Genomic DNA, 9,201 nt, shown 5'->3' with positions numbered 1-9,201 from the left:
GAGGATAACTTTATTTCTTTCCAACAGGATTAACCCAAGATTCCAAAACTGACTAGTGCTTAGTCTTTGTTTGGGCTGCATGTCTGAGTTTCTATGCAAGTTTCATTTCCCTCCTTTAAGGAACAAAGCATTATATGAAAGCAGCTCCCATGATTTATTTTAATATATAAAATCTTTATTTAAGCATCATGATTACAAGCATGATTGTGGTTGGGTTTCAGTCATAAACAGAACAGCCCCCTTCACCGTTGCAACATTCCCACCACCAATGCCCCCCCCAACCCTTGCCTGTATTTGAGACAGGAATTCTACTTTTCTCACTGATTAAGATTGTCATGATAATTGTTAGTTTTTAGTTTTCTTTTTCTTTTTTCTTTTTTTTTTTTTTAGTTTTATTTCTAAGTTAACTCTTCGCCTTCAGCCAGGAGTGAAAAAGTTCATTTGGGGCCGGCGAGGTGGCGCTAGAAGTAAGGTGTCTGCCTTGCAAGCGCTAGCCAAGGAAGGACCACAGTTCGATCCCCCAGCATCCCATATGATCCCCCCAAGCCAGGGGCAATTTCTGAGCGCTTACATATGGTCCCCCCAAGCCAGGGGCAATTTCTGAGCGCTTAGCCAGGAGTAACCCCTGAGCATCAAATGGGTGTGGCCCAAATAACCAAAAAAAAAAAAAGTTTAAAAAAAAGAAAAATTACACTTTACTAAGGTTTTGGCTTGTCTTAGTCTAGAGTTCTTTATCACGAACTTATGGGGAGAATCTTGGTCCTTATAAAGGCTCTGCATGTTACATCCTAGTTAAATCTCTGGAATAGCAATGCTATTCAATGATCTGGAAGAGACTCTGGAGAACAGAGCCAGGAGTAGTCCTTGAGCACTACTGGGTGTGACCCAGAGGAGGAGGAATAGGTGAAGGAGGAGGAGGAGGAGAAAGAGGAGGAAGAGAATGAGGAAGAAGATGAGGAGAAAGGGGAGGAAAAGAAAAGGTGTGAGCAGAAAAGCCTCCTATTGGCTCCAGCCTGGCAACAATTAAAGGCACTTGCAGTGTGGGATGCCTGGCAAGGCACATGACTGTGTTTCAGCATATCCTCAGCATGCTCATGCTTGCACGTGTGTGCATGTCCTTCGACACCCTTGCCTCATTTAAAGGGGGTTTCTATCTGTTAATCTTCACGCCAGCACTTCAATCAACTTAGAATCTCAGGGTCCAGAGCATTCGCACAATGGAGAGTGTGTTTGCCTTGCATGCAGTTGACCTGGCATCCCAGATGCCCCCTAAGCCTGCCAGAAGTAACTTTTCTTTTCTTTTCTTTTCATTCTTCCTTTCTTTATTTTTTTTGGGTCACACCCAGCAGTGCTCAGGGGTTACTCCTGGCTATCTGCTCAGAAATAGCTCCTGGCATACTTACCTGGCAGGGGAGATACCATGATCACGAAGGTGGTTTTCCCAGGGTAAGGCTTATCCATTGCACTCCAGATGTGCTGACCCCTGCGATTCCCCCAAATGTGGGAAACTCGACTGCATAATTTGTGGTAGTGGGGGACTGCGTTCGTGCTCTCCCCTTAGAAAAGAAAAAAAAATAGCTCCTGGCAAGCATGGGGGACCATATGGGATATCGGGATTTGAACCAACCACCTTAGGTCCTGGATCGGCTGCTTGCAAGGCAAATGCCACTGTGCTATCTCTCTAGCCCCTCAGAAGTAACTTTTGAGCTCAGAGACAGGAATAACCGGAGTGTCATTAGGTGTGGTTCCAAAACAAACAAAAAGCCAAAATAAGCAAATATAAAGAATCTCAGCTGGGGCCGGGAAGGTGGCGCTAGAGATAGGGTGTCTGCCTTGCAAGCGCTAGCCAAGGAAGGACCGAGGTTCGATCCCCCGGCGTCCCATGTGGTCCCCCCAAGCCAGGGGTAATTTCTGAGCACTTAGCCAGGAGTAACCCCTGAGCGTCAAATGGGTGTGGCCCAAAAACCAAAAAAAAGAATCTCAGCACATAGATATTAGTGAGGGAGCTCCTGTGAATTTGCCCTTTTGCTACATTCATGTAAATTTTATTTTTAAGTCTTTGGGACACACCTGCCAGTGCTCAGGGATTACTCTTGTCTCTGCACTCAGGAATCACTCCTGGTGAGCTCAGTGGACCACATGAGATGTTGGGGATCAAAACCAGGTTGGCCGCATGCAAAGCAGGCATTCTATCTGCTCTGTTATCACTCAGGCCCCCTCAAGTAAATTTTTTATTTTGTTTTTGATTTAGGGACAGACCTGGCAGTGCTTAGGGGTTACCTCTGACTCTGTGCTCAGGAATTACTCATGACAGACTCTGGGACTCATATGGAATGCCAGAATTAAACCTAGGTAAACTGGGCTGTGTGCAAACAAACTCCTATCCTCTGTACTATCACTCAGGCCTCTGAAGATTTTGTTTCTCAAGAGTTGGGAGCCTGATATTCTGGGACTGTCAGCTACTCTAGGCTTGTAACCTACTCTCAAGGTCTTTGCTGTTGATTGGGTTTGAGGCCACAGCTGGTGATGCTTTGGGGCTATTTCTGGCTCTGTGCTCAGGAATGTCCCCAGGGGATGCTCATGGACCTTAAGTGATGCCAGAATCTAACAAGGGTAGGCTGTGTGCAAGGCCAAATGCCTTACTCCTTGTACTATTTCTTGGTCCCTTTGTTTTAATTTTAATCGGACCACATAGTGGCAGGCCCAGGAGATCATGCAGTGCTGGGAATCTAACTCAAGGTCTGAAACGTGTGAGGCAGGTGCCTTTCCGATGGAGCTATTTTCCCAGCTCCAGTCAAACACCTTCAGTTAGAAAACACACATTTGATCTTACTCTTCCCAGAGGCATTCTAAAAGAAAAGTGACTCACCCAAAAAGAGCATTCGTGCTTGGCCCCATGAGCACTGCAGATCTTGTTGAGGAGAGAGGGGCTGAGTGCAGCCCCGAGGAAGGTCTCAAAGGAAACTGATGCCCAGGAGAAGAGAACTGAGGAGTCAAACCAGGAGGAAGCTCCAAGGCTCACCTTGATGGCCTCTGAGAATTGAATTCAGGGAAAAAAGTGTTTCCCAGCAGTTGCCTCTAGGGGGGAGATGTGCTCTGCCTACGACCGAAGAGAGGGGGAGTTCCAGGTAGGGTGGGCAAATTCTGGGGATTCTGGGGATGTACAAAGAAGCAGACTGGATCCATAGATCCATTCGGGATCACGGTAAGAATTCTGTTTCAGTTTGTTTGGAAGAGGGAGAGGGGGAGGAGGGAGAAGGAGAGGGAGGGGGGAGAGGGAGAGGAGGGAGAGGAGAAGGGAGATGGGGTGGGGGTGGGGAGAGGGAGAGGAGAGAGGAGGGAGAGGGAGCAGGGGGGAAGGAGAGGGAGAGGAGGGGAGGGAGAGGGAGAGAAGAGGAGGGAGAAGAGGGGGAGAGAGGGAGAAGAGGGGAAGGGAGAAGGAGAAGAGAGAGAGAAGAGGGAGAGGAGAGGGAGAGGAGGGAGAGGGAGAGAGATAAAGAGAGGAGGAAGAGGGAGAGAAAGAACCTTAGGATGGTACCCTGTCAAAACAACCAAAGCTCTCTAAATACTTGAAAATCCCTCTGCTCATGTGATACTCAATATTTCCTTGACAAACAAAATAGCACCTTCAAGCCTAACATCAATGGATAAAGTAGAGATGGACAGGGGCCACAGTGATAGCACAGTGGTAGGGCATTTGCCTTACACGTAGCCAACCTAGAACAGTCCTGGGTTAGATCCCCATATGGTCCCATATGGTCCCTTGACCCTGCCAGGAGCAATTTCTGAGCACAGAGCCAGGAGTAACCCTTGAACCCTGTTGGGTGTGGCCCCAAAACAAAAACAAAACAAACAAAAAGAGATGGATGGGGCCCAGAGAGATAGCACAGCGGCGTTTGCCTTGCAAGCAGCCGATCCAGGACCAAAGGTGGTTGGCTCGAATCCCGGTGTCCCATATGGTCCCCCGTGCCTGCCAGGAGCTATTTCTGAGTAGACATCCAGGAGTAATCCCTGAGCACCGCTGGGTGTGGCCCAAAAACAAAAACAAAACAAAAAAAAGAGATGGATGGATAGATAAGAAGAAAGAGATGGCAGTTTTTTTTTGGGGGGGGGGGCGCACACTCAGTGGTGCTTAGGGGTTACTCCTTGCTCTACAGTCAGGAATTACTTGCTGGCAGTGCTTGGGGGACCATAAGAAATGCCAGGGAATGAACCAGAGTCAGAAGGCAGCATGTGAGGCAAATGCCCTCCCCACTGTGCTATTGCTCCAGCACTGAGATGGCATTTTTGTATTAAGAACAGTGGAGCCATATGGGAAAAAATGAAATGCAATCTTGTCATTTTTTGGCACCTCAATGGCCTTGAGGGGATTACACAAAATAGCAATACAGATGGGGACAGACCAATGTGGCAAACTTTCATTTATATGTGGGAGATAAAGAAACAATGAACGAACAAAAATAATCCCCAGATTCTTGCCACAGAATGAATGGGCGTTATCAGAAGGAAAGGGTTGGGGGTTAGTGGACAAAATGGGTATAAAGAGGGCTGGGGTAGAAAGCTTTGCATGTGAAGGTGAATAGAAACTAGATTATTTCCAGTGGTCCTCATAATGCAATATAAACAAATATCAAAACTTTGGCCCTGGATTACAGACCTGAGAACACCAAGGGGCAGTGGGTGGGCAGATGCTGATGAGGTGGACTGGGTGTGACAGAGGCATTGGTGAAGGCTCTGTGGCACTTTGGTGGTGGCTTGAGGAACTGTTACGTAAACCATAGACTTGAGCTGGAGAGATAGCACAGCCAGAAGGATATTTGCCTTGCACGCACCAGCGCCATCGACCCAAGTTCAACCCCCACATCCCATATGATCCCCCCGGGAGAGTGATCCATGAAGCAAGAACCAGGAGTAACCCCTGAGCATTGAGGGAAGTGCCCCCTACCCTGCCCTCAAAATCCATAAACAACAACAACAACAACAACTTATAAATGTTTTGTTGCTCTCTGACTAATTTTAAAATATTATCTATTGTTGCCATGTTATCTAAACTTTGGAGAATAATCTCTATCAAAATCCAAAGATGTGCACCCGGGCATAAAGATGTAACCATGGAGACCCTCGGAGGTGTCACATGGCTAAAGCTGTGTCTCCAGCTTCTGGGCAGAGCAGAGGAACGGGTAACACCCCCCCCCACTCCTGGGGGCCCAGCGGGGCTGTCTAGAGGCGGCCAGAGAGTTTCCATGGCGACATCTGGAGGAGCAGAGGGCAGACTCCATGGGAAGGGACCGAGCTGATAGCTGCTCCTTTGTCATTGCTCCTTTGATACCAGGATCTTGTCCCCAGGCTAAAACCTGAGCTTCCTTGATTTTCTACGCTCAGGCTAAACCCCTAAGCAAGCTCAGATGCCAGGACCGGTTGCTTGTGTCTCTGGCCAAAAGCAACGAGGCTGAGAATTTGAGCTACATCTGGGAGCAGTTGGAAACATACAGACCTCATGTGCCTGTGTTGAAACCAGGTCCAAGAAGAATAAGAGACTGCTTGGGTCTTTCTCAGGCTTGGAAAATGACCGGCAATGGGGCTGGGCTGGGAAGATAGGACAGTGGGGAGAGCGCTTGCTTTGCATGTAGCTGAGCCAGGTTGAATCCCTGGTACAGACCTCTGAGCACCGCCAGCGGTGATCCCTGAGCAGGGAGCCAGGAGTGACCCCTGAGTACTTCTGCTGTGACCTCAAAATGAAACAGCAAGTGAAGGCATTTTACTTACTTGTCTTGCATGTGGTTGATTTGAGCTCCTCTCCAGCATCCCATATGGCCCCCCTGAGCAAAGCCAGGAGTGATCCCTGAGTGTAGAGCCAGGAGTAATCACTGAGCACCTGTAGATGTGGCCCAAAGACAAAATTGAAAAGGATTCTCAGTCTCTGCAGAATCAGAATCATATACAGTAAAGCAAGACTGACATCGTCTTCACCTATCATATTGATGAAAAAGACAAAGACGATTTTGTTTACCAGTGTTGATTGGATTGCAGGGAAACCTATTTCCTGGCCCAGATTCACACGTGGCTGTTTTGGAAAGCGAACTGTAGTGCTAACTAACATTTCAAATGCATATTCGACTTTGAGATAGATGCATTCTAGTTAGCTTATTTGCACATGCACAGATGAAACATAAAAGGTTCTTCCTTAGGCAGGACCATTGTGGGAGAAGCTAGAAACAGTTTAAGGACCCAAGGAATATCCAGGGGTGAAGATGCTGGCCTTGCCACAGCTGGTCCAGGGTCAGTCCCTGGCTATGCACGTCCTCCCTTGAGCAGTGTCAGGAATGATCCCTGAGCACAGCTCTGAATGCAACTGAGTATGTCACCTTCTCTCTACCCTCCCAGCTATCCTCCACCTCCCCACCCCATCCCAGAAACCCAACTTAAAAGTTCTAAGTAGGTAATTGTCAGATAAACTCTATTGTTAGGGGGCCGAATAGATAGCATGGAGGTAGGGCGTTTGTCTTGCATGCAGAAGGACAGTGATTCGAATCCAGGCATCCCATATGGTCCCAAGCCTGCCAGGGGCGATTTCTGAGCACAGAGCCAGGAGTAACTCCTGAGCACTGCCAGGTATGACCAAAAAACAAAACAAAACAAAAAAACAAACCCTCACAAACTCTATTGTTAGATAAACTCACATGTTGGGGCAAAGATAAACTTATTAGATAAACCCATATATTGGAGCACCTCCAATTTTCTTCTCTAGTCTCATATTTCAAGTGAGAGGAAACCAATTGGAGGTAACACCCTTGACCAGCTCTAACTCACTCTCCTCAGAACATCTAGAATTTATGGATTTGGGAGGGAGACAGAAAGCTTGGCTGACATCATCAGCCAAGTGCTTCCCTTTTTTCTTTTCTTGCAACTGCAGGAAAGGTGCATTTTGTGTGTGAATCAGGCTAGTTTCTAGGCATGGGTGTGATTGAAGCAGGAAGCCTGGTTTCCTTCACCCTCTGTATCTAACTATAAGGCTGCCACTGTGGGCTTGTAGCCAAAGGCCTGAGTCCATAGTTAAGCCAGTGCTTATCAGCAAAAACCAGACACAGCATTTTGTTTGTTGTCCATTTTACAATTGGCTCTGTTTAGGGAATAAAGAACTGGACTATATGGGCATCCTAAGTCCCCAAAACCCTGGGACTTAAGAGGCCAAAACAGACCTTGCACTGAGAATAGAAAGAACCTGTCCAGTGATTCAATTCCTGGCACAGCCAGGGCTCCTAGAGGCTTTGCTGTAGCAGCAACAAAAGATGGGGCTCAGGTTTGGGGTTGTTGAGGGTTTTTATTGGCCTTGATAGTTTGAAACATGGTTGAAAGGCAGCCACTTTGTTTTGTTTTTGGGACATACCTTGTAGAGCCCAGGGCTACTCCTGGCTCTGCATTCAAGGATCACTCTTGTCAAGTTTAAAGGAGGATATGGGATGCTGAGGATCAAACCCAGGTTAGCTGGATGTAAGGCAAGTAAGTGCCTTGTCTATTGTACTATCATGGCCTAAGGTAGTAACTTTTTATATTTGCTTTTAGAGCTAGTCTGAATACTGCTGCCTTTATTTGCTTTGTCTACAGGTTGAGTCACAACCCACCTTGTTGACCAATTGCAATTACATAACCTCTGGCCACAGCATTGGAGTTTAAAGAATCAAACACTACAGCTTCATTATCAGAATGAACATGTGAATATTTGTAGTTCTAAAATTCAAGTGTAAGGTTGGAGAGATAGTACTAGGGTTAAGCTGTGCCTTGCGTGGGACCTATTCCAGGTCTTACCTCACAACATTTGGTCCTCTGAGCACCAGTGAGACTTGCAAACACAGAACTAAGAGTAATCCTTAACCATTGCTGGGGGTGGTTTACCCATTAAAGTATAATAACATGAAAAAGTTGCTCATATTATAAGAGTACCCACTAAAGGAATGACTACAAAGGGATTTTTGTTTGTTTGTTTTTTGGTTACACTCAGTGGCATGCAGGGATTACTACTGGCACTGCACTCAGGAATCACTCCTGGCAGGCTCAGGGGACCATATGTGATGCTGGGAATCAAACCCGGGTGGGCTATGTGCAAGGCAAATGCCCCACCTGCTGTGCTATTACTCAGGTCCCAGGGAGATATTTTTATTTGTAAGCAAATCAACCAACTTCCTGAGTTGAGGAAAAGAAACAAATTAATAGAACTGCTATAATGTCAAGGGTTAGGAAGGCCTTCAGGAAATGGGTCAGAAAATGAAGGAACCAAGGTAGAGTTGTCAATTAGGCTATAAGATTGAGTAAGAGACTAGTAAAAGCCTAAAAGGAAGATTCCCTAAGTAAAGATGGAGAGCTGAGAACTGAGGCCCCTATTGGTTGATTCCCTGACTAGGTCCACCAATAAACTTACAGGAAATCATGCTATGTCAGCCCAACCAGCACCAGAGCTCCTGGAGGCTCAGTTGGCAGCCTCCCATGTGATTTTTATTTGAAAAGGTTTTGGGCCACACCTAATGGTGCTCAGGATTTACTTCTGGCTCTGAACTCAGGAATCACTCCCGGAGAGCTCAGGGCACCTCACAGGATGCAAGGGATTGAACCTGGTCACCCACATGCAATACAAATGCCTTACCTGCTGTAGTATTGCTCTGGTCTCCGCCCCTCCATTTTTTTTATTTAAGCAAGCAAGATATATATTTCAGTCACACCCAGCAATGCTCAGGGGTTACTCCTGGCTCTACGCTCAGAAATTGCTCCTGACAGGCTCAGGGGACCATATGGGATACTGGGATTCGAACCACCGTCTTTCTGCATGCAAGGCAAACGCCTTACCTCTGTACTATCTCTCCGTCCCCAAGCAAGGAAGGTATTTTTTTTTTAATTGAATGAAACTTTCTTAGTAAAATGAGAGGGGAGACAAGGTAAGAAGAAATGGGATTGACAGATCAGGCAAGTAAGCAAAGAGAGTGAGAAGCAAGGAAGATGCATGTTCAAGCTGGGGTCCCCAAGCTGGGGACCAACCTCCCTGGGGAATTCTGGTCCCTGTGACATTATGAACTTTCATGGAGGGTAGAATTGTGGAATCCAAAGAGAAAATTAGAACAAATTTTGTCCCACTGGCAGTGCTTAGGACTGACCCTGAGGACTGTGCTCATAGATTACTACCGCTGGTACTCAGGATGCCAAGGATTAGAA

General features: G+C 46.8%; 1 non-coding gene across 1 annotated transcript; it reads left to right on the top strand.

Moving 5' to 3' along the window:
- Positions 1–1,395: 1,395 nt before the first annotated feature.
- On the top strand, positions 1,396–1,559 carry LOC126002221 (U1 spliceosomal RNA). Its single transcript, XR_007492984.1, has one exon. It is a non-coding gene; the product is annotated as a U1 spliceosomal RNA (small nuclear RNA).
- The last annotated feature ends 7,642 nt before the right edge of the window (positions 1,560–9,201 follow it).

This window comes from Suncus etruscus, chromosome 2 (assembly GCF_024139225.1).
Source record: "Suncus etruscus isolate mSunEtr1 chromosome 2, mSunEtr1.pri.cur, whole genome shotgun sequence".
Lineage (NCBI taxonomy): Eukaryota > Metazoa > Chordata > Mammalia > Eulipotyphla > Soricidae > Suncus > Suncus etruscus.
Note: the sequence above shows the minus strand (reverse complement) of the source record. Positions and strands in the feature narration are given on the sequence as shown.